Source organism: Podarcis liolepis (genome assembly GCF_965112155.1).
Source record: "Podarcis liolepis genome assembly, chromosome: 3".
In the NCBI taxonomy this organism is placed as follows: domain Eukaryota; kingdom Metazoa; phylum Chordata; class Lepidosauria; order Squamata; family Lacertidae; genus Podarcis; species Podarcis liolepis.
In genome coordinates, this window is record NC_139557.1 from 123,114,125 (window position 1) to 123,122,156 (window position 8,032).

General features: G+C 49.7%; 1 long non-coding RNA gene across 1 annotated transcript; it reads left to right on the plus strand.

Annotated features, from left to right (window-relative positions):
- The first annotated feature begins 2,192 nt into the window (after positions 1–2,192).
- LOC310702879 lies at positions 2,193–5,627 on the plus strand. The gene is made up of 3 exons (XR_014523737.1): positions 2,193–2,294; positions 2,840–2,962; positions 5,274–5,627. It is a non-coding gene; the product is annotated as an uncharacterized lncRNA (long non-coding RNA).
- Positions 5,628–8,032: the final 2,405 nt, after the last annotated feature.

Below are 8,032 nucleotides of genomic sequence, written 5' to 3' on the forward strand. Positions count from 1 at the left end.
TCATGCGTCTCCTCAACAAAAGTTCTGGAGAGGGGGCAATACTAGGCAGCTAGGGGCTGGGGGTGGAGGAATGGCCCACCCATTAGTCAGAAGGACCCCTTCACTCAGTTGCCGCTCTTGCAACCTGACTTGTTCTTTTGAGATGCTCATGAGGACACTCTAGTTGACGGTCAGAGTCACTGCCTTACACAAAAACTTGTCTGACCAGTTCTGACCTCCTCTCTTAGATTCTAACCCTCCGTGGGTATAGGACCACTGGAATGATAAGGAACTGAAGGCACCCTCAATATGAATAACCTTTTGGCCAAAGCCCCCAGGTGTCAACACCCCACAGGTTGCTGATGTGGAGTAGGATGCCAACTCACTTGCAGGCAAGAGGAGAGAGGCCATCAGGGTTGGATTTGGGGCAGAGGTCCAGGGCTCCACTCCACAGAATGAGCAGGAGGCTCCCCAGATCCAGCGGAGCTGGCTGACCACATGTTAAAGTATGTGAAGTAGAACACATTGCCTTCTAAGGAAGACCTTCTGTAAGGCCATAGAGGCACAAGATGCCAACTTCAGGCTGAAGATTCCTGGGGTGTTGGAATGGGAAGTGGGTAAACCTCCTATATATTCCTCATCAATAGGAGTATAGCATCTAGATCAAGGGAAGTAATAGTGCCACTGTATTCTGCTCTGGTCAGACCTCACCTGGAGTACTGTGTCCAGGTCTGGGCACCACAATTCAAGAAGGACACTGACCAACTGGAACGTGTCCAGAGGAGGGCAACCAAAATGGTCAAAGGCCTGGAAACGATGCCTTATGAGGAACGGCTAAGGGAGCTGGGCATGTTTAGCCTGGAGAAGAGGAGGTTAAGGGTGATATGATAGCCATGTTCAAATATATGAAAGGATGTCACATAGAGGAGGGAGAAAGGTTGTTTTCTGCTGCTCCAGAGAAGCGGACACGGAGCAATGGATCCAAACTACAAGAAAGAAGATTCCACCTAAACATTAGGAAGAACTTCCTGACAGTAAGAGCTGTTTGACAGTGGAATTTGCTGCCAAGGAGTGTGGTGGAGTCTCCTACTTTGGAGGTCTTTAAGCAGAGGCTTGACAACCATATGTCAGGAGTGCTCTTATGGTGTTTCCTGCTTGGCAGGGGGTTGGACTCGATGGCCCTTGTGGCCTCTTCTAACTCTATGATTCTATGATTCCTAGCATCTCCACCTGCCCCCATGTCCCAACGGTCCTCACCGGCTTTTATTCCTCTGCTTGCTCCTTATCTGAAGCAAGGACTCCTTCTGAGTACAGCCTTTTAAATGTTTTGTATCTATGGGTTTTTTCCAGCTCTGGGGTTAGTGGTGCTATACATTGCTGGCTGCCATTGTGCAGTGCCAAAGGACAACTCCGTTTGGGTTTCTCTTCAGGCTTGGCATGAAAGTGGGGGCACCACTCCCTTGACTTTTTTCCTCCCCCAAGAGCACATTTGGGTTGTACCTTTCTTAGCTCTGATTCTATTCTGGGCTACTCATGCTGTGACTCCTCTGTTTATTACTTGTCTGGGAAGGCGGAAGGCAGAGATTGGATGGCTCAAAGGACCCGTCAGGAGGAGCCGAGAAGCAAGACATTGAGGGCAAAACTCCACGTGGAAGAAGCTCTGCAGAGACTTTCTAAATCAATGCAGGATGAATGTGGGTTGGTGTGAGAGGGGGTGGACTTCAAAATCACACCCTTCTCAGGTGTCTGTGGGTCAGGTGTCACCCACTTCCTTTTAGGCAATGCCCTAAACAGATATTTATACTCCACTGTGTGCAATCCACTAGAAGGATTGGCTGGTAGAGGATATTGGAACTGAGCCCATGGTGGTATGATGGGATGGAAGCAGGGAGGGAGGGGGAGGAGAGCATCACCTGAACTAAACCTGGTGAATGTCACTCAGATGATGGGAAGAAAGAGCTCACCTGAGGGGCCTCACCTGTCCAGGGTGGTAATGCATTGCAGGGGTTGGACTAGATGACTCTTGGGGTACCTTCCAAAGCTGAAACTCTATAAGTCTATGATTCTGTGGTCTTTGGCTGGTCCTTGGCACATGAAACTCAGAGCTTGCCACATCCATCCTGCAAACAACGGTTGGCATCCCACAATGTTTCATCAGTCCTTCAGTCACCTATAAGTAGAGGGACCTCTCCTTCCCCTGGCAATTGCTCTTCCACTTGGCTTCTGGTACCTCCAGGATTCCCACCAACCTCCAGCCATGAAGATCTTCTGCCTCCTCTCTGTTGCCGTCCTCTTCTTGACGCTGCTGGCTCCAGGTATGGCCTTCTTCTCAGATGCTTTTTCTCTGAGCAACTCCACAGCTCTCAGCTTTATTTCTTTTAAACCTGACTCTGAGCACCACTTGCTGTGACTCCCAAAGAGGTGGGATCTTGCTCCTCTGCCCTCCTGGAGAGTTTCCCAAATGGGGCTTCAGGTTGGACCCTGGGAGAAGAGGATGCTGGACTCGATGGGCCCCCTTTGGCCAGATCCACCAGCAAGTCTCTTCTTATTACCTCATTTATGTGATCCACGGAAGCTCTTGCTTTCAAATCTGTAATAATGTCCTTCAGTAAACTCAGCTTTGCGGTGGGCAAAAGAACGGGCCGGTTTCCTGTGCAAGGGGGCTTCTCTCTCCCAGTTTGCCAGTGGCTGCCCAGGGAAGCCAGTGACTCTGACGCAGCCTTCCCAACCACCTTGGCTCAGACTCTGTCCTGGAGGTGCAAGGAGGCAACAGAAGGGCCATTGTGGAAGAAGTTGTAGAAGGTGTAGAAGGTGAGTCCTGCAAGAGAGAGCCTTCAAAGTCTTCTTTTTCCTCCTGCAGATTTCACCAGAGCCCAAGCTCAATGTCCTAATCGGAGGTGTCAACAGCTCGGAGGGAGATGCGTAAGACGGTGCTCTAGGCCAATTGCTCGCTGTACAGGAGGCCGAGTGTGTTGCCGTCGCAGTGAGTTAAATCAAATCTTAGCTGTTCCCCCAAAATTAGTCAATGGTGTCTCATGACCCCAAATGTGCCCAGGAAATGCAGCAGCGGCAGTCTCAGCAGCCCAGAGCAGTTGGCTCTGGCTGGCTTCAGGAGATGCTGGGAAGTCCCCATAGGATGGTGGTGCAGGGGCTCTAAGACGCAGCTTTTGGACTGCCTCCACCTTCCCTGAGCCCAGCAACTAAGCTGTGAAGGGAGGCTTCATGCTGCCTATCGGAGCAGCCGCCCAACTCCTACTTGCATGCAAGCAGGAGCGGGGCAGGGATCTCTCAGTTAGGCAATGGGAAGCCTCCCTTCCCAGCTGAGGGATCCCTGCCCCCTCCTGCTTGCACACAAGTAGGAATGGGATTGGGGCTGCTCCGATGGGAAGGGAGGCATTGCGCTGCCCAAGCCTCACCACTGCCGCTGCTCTCGGCCCTCCTTCTCCGCCTTCCATGCCTGACCCACCACGCACCACTTCCCCATGACCACCACCACTAAACAAAGAACAGCTCAGGGGCTGCCCAGGCTCATGGAGAAAGGAGATAGAAGCCTCGGAGTCTGGTAGATAGAAAAAGACCACTTTTATTTTGTGTTTTGAAGGTTACCAGTTGATGTACTGTTTCTCGTTTTTCTTTGGTGGTGATGGAAATTTTTTTCTTTTTCTGTATGGTTTGTTAATATGAATGGTAACAATACAATTTAATAAAGGGGGGGGGGAGAAACCTCGTAGGAAGGGGAAACGTGGCGGTTGAGGTCAAGGTGGTGGCCACCTCTCTGTCACCGCCATCACTGCAGCATCAACGTCCCAAACGTGTAGTATTTATCCCCAGATTCATTGAAAAAAATATGGTAACCTTACCTTAGCCTGGGAAAGAATGCCTCCATTGGCTCAAAGAACAGCTTTTCGTGGTTTGAGAGGGTGGGGGCTCAGTCGCTGACCCTCCTCAAATAGCAAAGGCAACCTGTGTAAAACGTCCCTGTGAAGGTGATTATTGAATCACAGAATTGTAGGTTTGGAAGGGAAGGAGTTAAATGCACAACAACACACACTCACAAGGATCCACTCACAAGGATCTGCTCAAATGTGTCCTCTCCTGGGGTTGTTATTCATAAAAAGAAGAAGGAATAAGAACCACATTAGAAAAAAAGTGTCTGTATGGCAGCCAAGCCCCACTCAAATTCCCCCAAGTGCATATATGAAATGCCCAGATGTCTCTCTTACAATCATAGAATAGAAATGGTGCAGTGTTGGGAGGCACCAAGGGGTCATCTAGTCCAACCCTCTGCGAAACAGAACCTCTGAGTCAGTGTGGTATAGTGGTTAAGAGCAGTGGACTCGTAATCTGGTGAACCGGGTTCAATTTCCCACTCCTCCACATGCAGCTGCTGGGTGACCTTGGGCCAGTCACACTTCTCTGAAGTCTCTCAGCCCCACTCACCTCACAGAGTGTTTGTTGTGGGGGAGGAAGGGAAAGGAGGAAGGGAAAGGAGGAAGGGAAAGGAGAACGTTAGCTGCTTTGAGACTCCTTTCGGTAGTGATATCAAATCCAAACTCCTCCTCCTCCTCCTCCTCCTCCTCCTCCTCCTCCTCCTCCTCCTCCTCCTCTTCTTTTTCTTTGTGCAATTTGAACTCTGACAACAGGAGCTCTTCTGCCTCCCAGTTGGAGTCACTGGTTGTTATGTACTGAGTTGAATAGGATCCAAAAGGCAGCAGTCTGATTGGTCCTAGAACAATAGGATTCAGAATGCAGCAGTCTGATTGGTCCTAGAACAATAGGATCCAGAATGCAGCAGTCTGATTGGTCCTAGAACAATAGGATCCAAAATGCAGCAGTCTGATTGGTCCTAGAACAATAAGATCCAAAATGCAGCAGTCTGACTGGTCCTAGAACAATAGGATCCAGAATGCAGCAGTCTGACTGGTCCTAGAACAATAGGATTCAGAATGCAGCAGTCTCATTGGTCCTAGAACAATAGGATCCAAAATGCAGCAGTCTGATTGGTCCTAGAACAATAAGATCCAAAATGCAGCAGTCTGACTGGTCCTAGAACAATAGGATCCAGAATGCAGCAGTCTGATTGGTCCGCAGGAGCCACCCAATCCAACTCCAGGTGGAAGTGAATCCGCAACCTGATTGGCCTACAGGTGAATCCAAGAATTAGCCAATCACGTGGGGCCCATTGTGTAAATAATTCAGACATTGTGGGGGAACTTCCATTCCTCCTCACCACTATGAGTTGAATAAAGAACATGAAATTCACTATCAACTCTGAGTATATTTCACTCGTCTAGGTTTTCAGAACCACCACCAACACCACCAACACCAACAGGATACTAACTCGGCAGATCTCCAGTAGAGGACCTCTGGTGAAAGGAAGACCACCCTGCTCTCCTCTGTTGTGCAGCTGCCTCGACTGCACCCCCATCTCTGCTGGGGAAGAAACCGCTTTGCTTGATGCTGCTGAAGGCGATGCTGAGAAGGAGTCAAGAGGGAGCCCTCCTGTCTGCCTGTCTACTCAGGAGTAAGCCCACTGTGGCCAGTGGGGCCTGACTCCTTAGTAAATGGGCTCAGGATTGGAGCTTGGATTTGGTTTGCCTGCAAAAATGCTTTAGCTTCTTCTTTTTAATAAATGCAAGCATTGGAAACCTTTGTGTTGGTTCATGTTGTGAAAACGTGTGCTGGGTTGAGGGGATATTTTTGGTCAGACTCTGAGACCCTTTCTCTCTCTCTCTCTCTCTCTCTCTGCCAGTCAGTGGTGCCATCCAGGCTTTATGGTTCTTTTCCAAACATGGCTTTGCACAAGGGCAATTCTCACTTTGTAGGCCCCCACCTCTCCCTGGGGTCTCCCCTGCCCCTCCTCCTGCCCCTTTCTCTGTCTCTCCCCTCCAACTGACTTGCTTCCTTGGGCATCTGCACAGAGAAGGATGTTTCAGAAACAGAAATTGAGCAGAGATGCAAAACCCTAGGGGACATACCTTGCAACATTTCTGCCATGAAAATAGGGATGTTCTATTCAATAGGAATGGTGGGACGCGGGTGGCGCTGTGGGTAAAACCTCAGCACCTAGGACTTGCCGTTCAGAAGGTCAGCGGTTTGAATCCCCACGGCGGGGTGAGCTCCCGTCGTTCGGTCCCAGCTCCTGCCCACCTAGCAGTTCGAAAGCACCCTTAAGTGCAAGTAGATAAATAGGTATCGCTTTATAGTGAGAAGGTAAACGGCGTTTCCGTGTGCTGCGCTGGTGCCGGCTCGCCAGAGCAGCTTTGTCACGCTGGCCACGTGACCCAGAAGTGTCTCTGGACAGCGCTGGCCCCTGGCCTCTTAAGTGAGATGGGCGCACAACCCTAGAGTCGGACACGACTGGCCCGTATGAGCAGGGGTACCTTTACCTTTATTCAATAGTAATAGTAATAGTAAATAATAATCATAATACCCAACCTATTTGACTGGGTACACCAGCCACTCTGGGTGGCTCAGAAATATATATAAAAACATCACAACATGTTAAACATTTAAAAAACTTCCGTATACAGGACTGCCTCCCGATGACTCAGGAGTTGAAGAACTCTAAGATTTCTCTGATGGAAATGGGGATGGACTTAGGAAAAGTGGGACATTCTGAGATCAAGTCAGGTCAACTGGGTGAGCTTCTGTAAGTCCAGGACTGTCCCTGGAAGATGGGGACACTTGGAGGGTTGGAGGGGCATGGAGGAAAAAGAAGGGGGTGATGAAGGAGAAGGGGGAATGGAGAGCGTTGGGGACAGGACCAGCCCAAGACATTTGAGCCCCTGAGGCAAACCACAAAATGGTGCTTTCCAGCCCCCACCCAGCCCCTACCCAGGAAAGAAGGGGTGAGATGAAATCTACATTAGGATTAAGGGGGGTGATATCAGCAATGCCTCTGAGTCACCAAGATGCATTTCTTGGGGGCTGAATCTGATGCCCCTGTGGATCCTTGAATCATAGAATCATAGAATCCTAGAGTTGGAAGAGACCACCAGGGCCATCGAGTCCAACCCCCTGCCAAGCAGGAAACACCATCAGAGCACTCCTGACATATGGTTGTCAAGCCTCTGCTTAAAGACCTCCAAAGTAGGAGACTCCACCACACTCCTTGGCAGCAAATTCCACTGTCAAACAGCTCTTACTGTCAGGAAGTTCTTCCTAATGTTTAGGTGGAATCTTCTTTCTTGTAATTTGGATCCATTGCTCCGTGTCCGCTTCTCTGGAGCAGCAGAAAACAACCTTTCTCCCTCCTCTATGTGACATCCTTTTATATATTTGAACATGGCTATCATATCACCCCTTAACCTCCTCTTCTCCAGGCTAAACATGCCCAGCTCCCTTAGCCGTTCCTCATAAGGCATCGTTTCCAGGCCTTTGGCCATTTTGGTTGCCCTCCTCTGGACACGTTCCAGTTTGTCAGTGTCCTTCTTGAATTGTGGTGCCCAGAACTAGACACAGTACTCCAGGTGAGTACTGTGCCACCCGAGGTGGGCACTGCCCCTTGGCTCATGAGTGGACCGGCCCAGCATGTTGATCTCTGTCCTTCATGGCAGGGAAGGAAGAGATGGGGAGGAAGGGACACAGAGCTTTGAAGAAGGAAGGCGATGAGTGGGGGGCAGCTTGGCCCACACAGCGAGGTTTCCCCCAGGCTTCTAGGCAAGGCATGCATACCCCCCAACAGTTCTCCAGTTAAAAGAAGGGTGTCCTTTTCCATCATCATCATCGTGATGTTATTACTTATAACCAGGGGTCAGCAAACTTACCACGCCTCGGGGAGGTGTCTCTAGCACCGATCGCCGGCGGGCCAGAGGGCGGGGGAGCACGTGCCCATATGCATGCGCACACGCTATTTCCAGAAATACTTTTGCAAAAGGTAAATAATACTTTTGCAAAAGCTAAGAAAGGAAGAAAAAATAAATGGAATTGTAATTGGAAAAAAATCCTATAAAGTTAGAGCATTTGTGGACCATTTAATAATAACAACACAAGACCCAAAAAGAAAGCATCCCAGCGGCGTTGGAATTAATTAATACATATGAAAAATTGG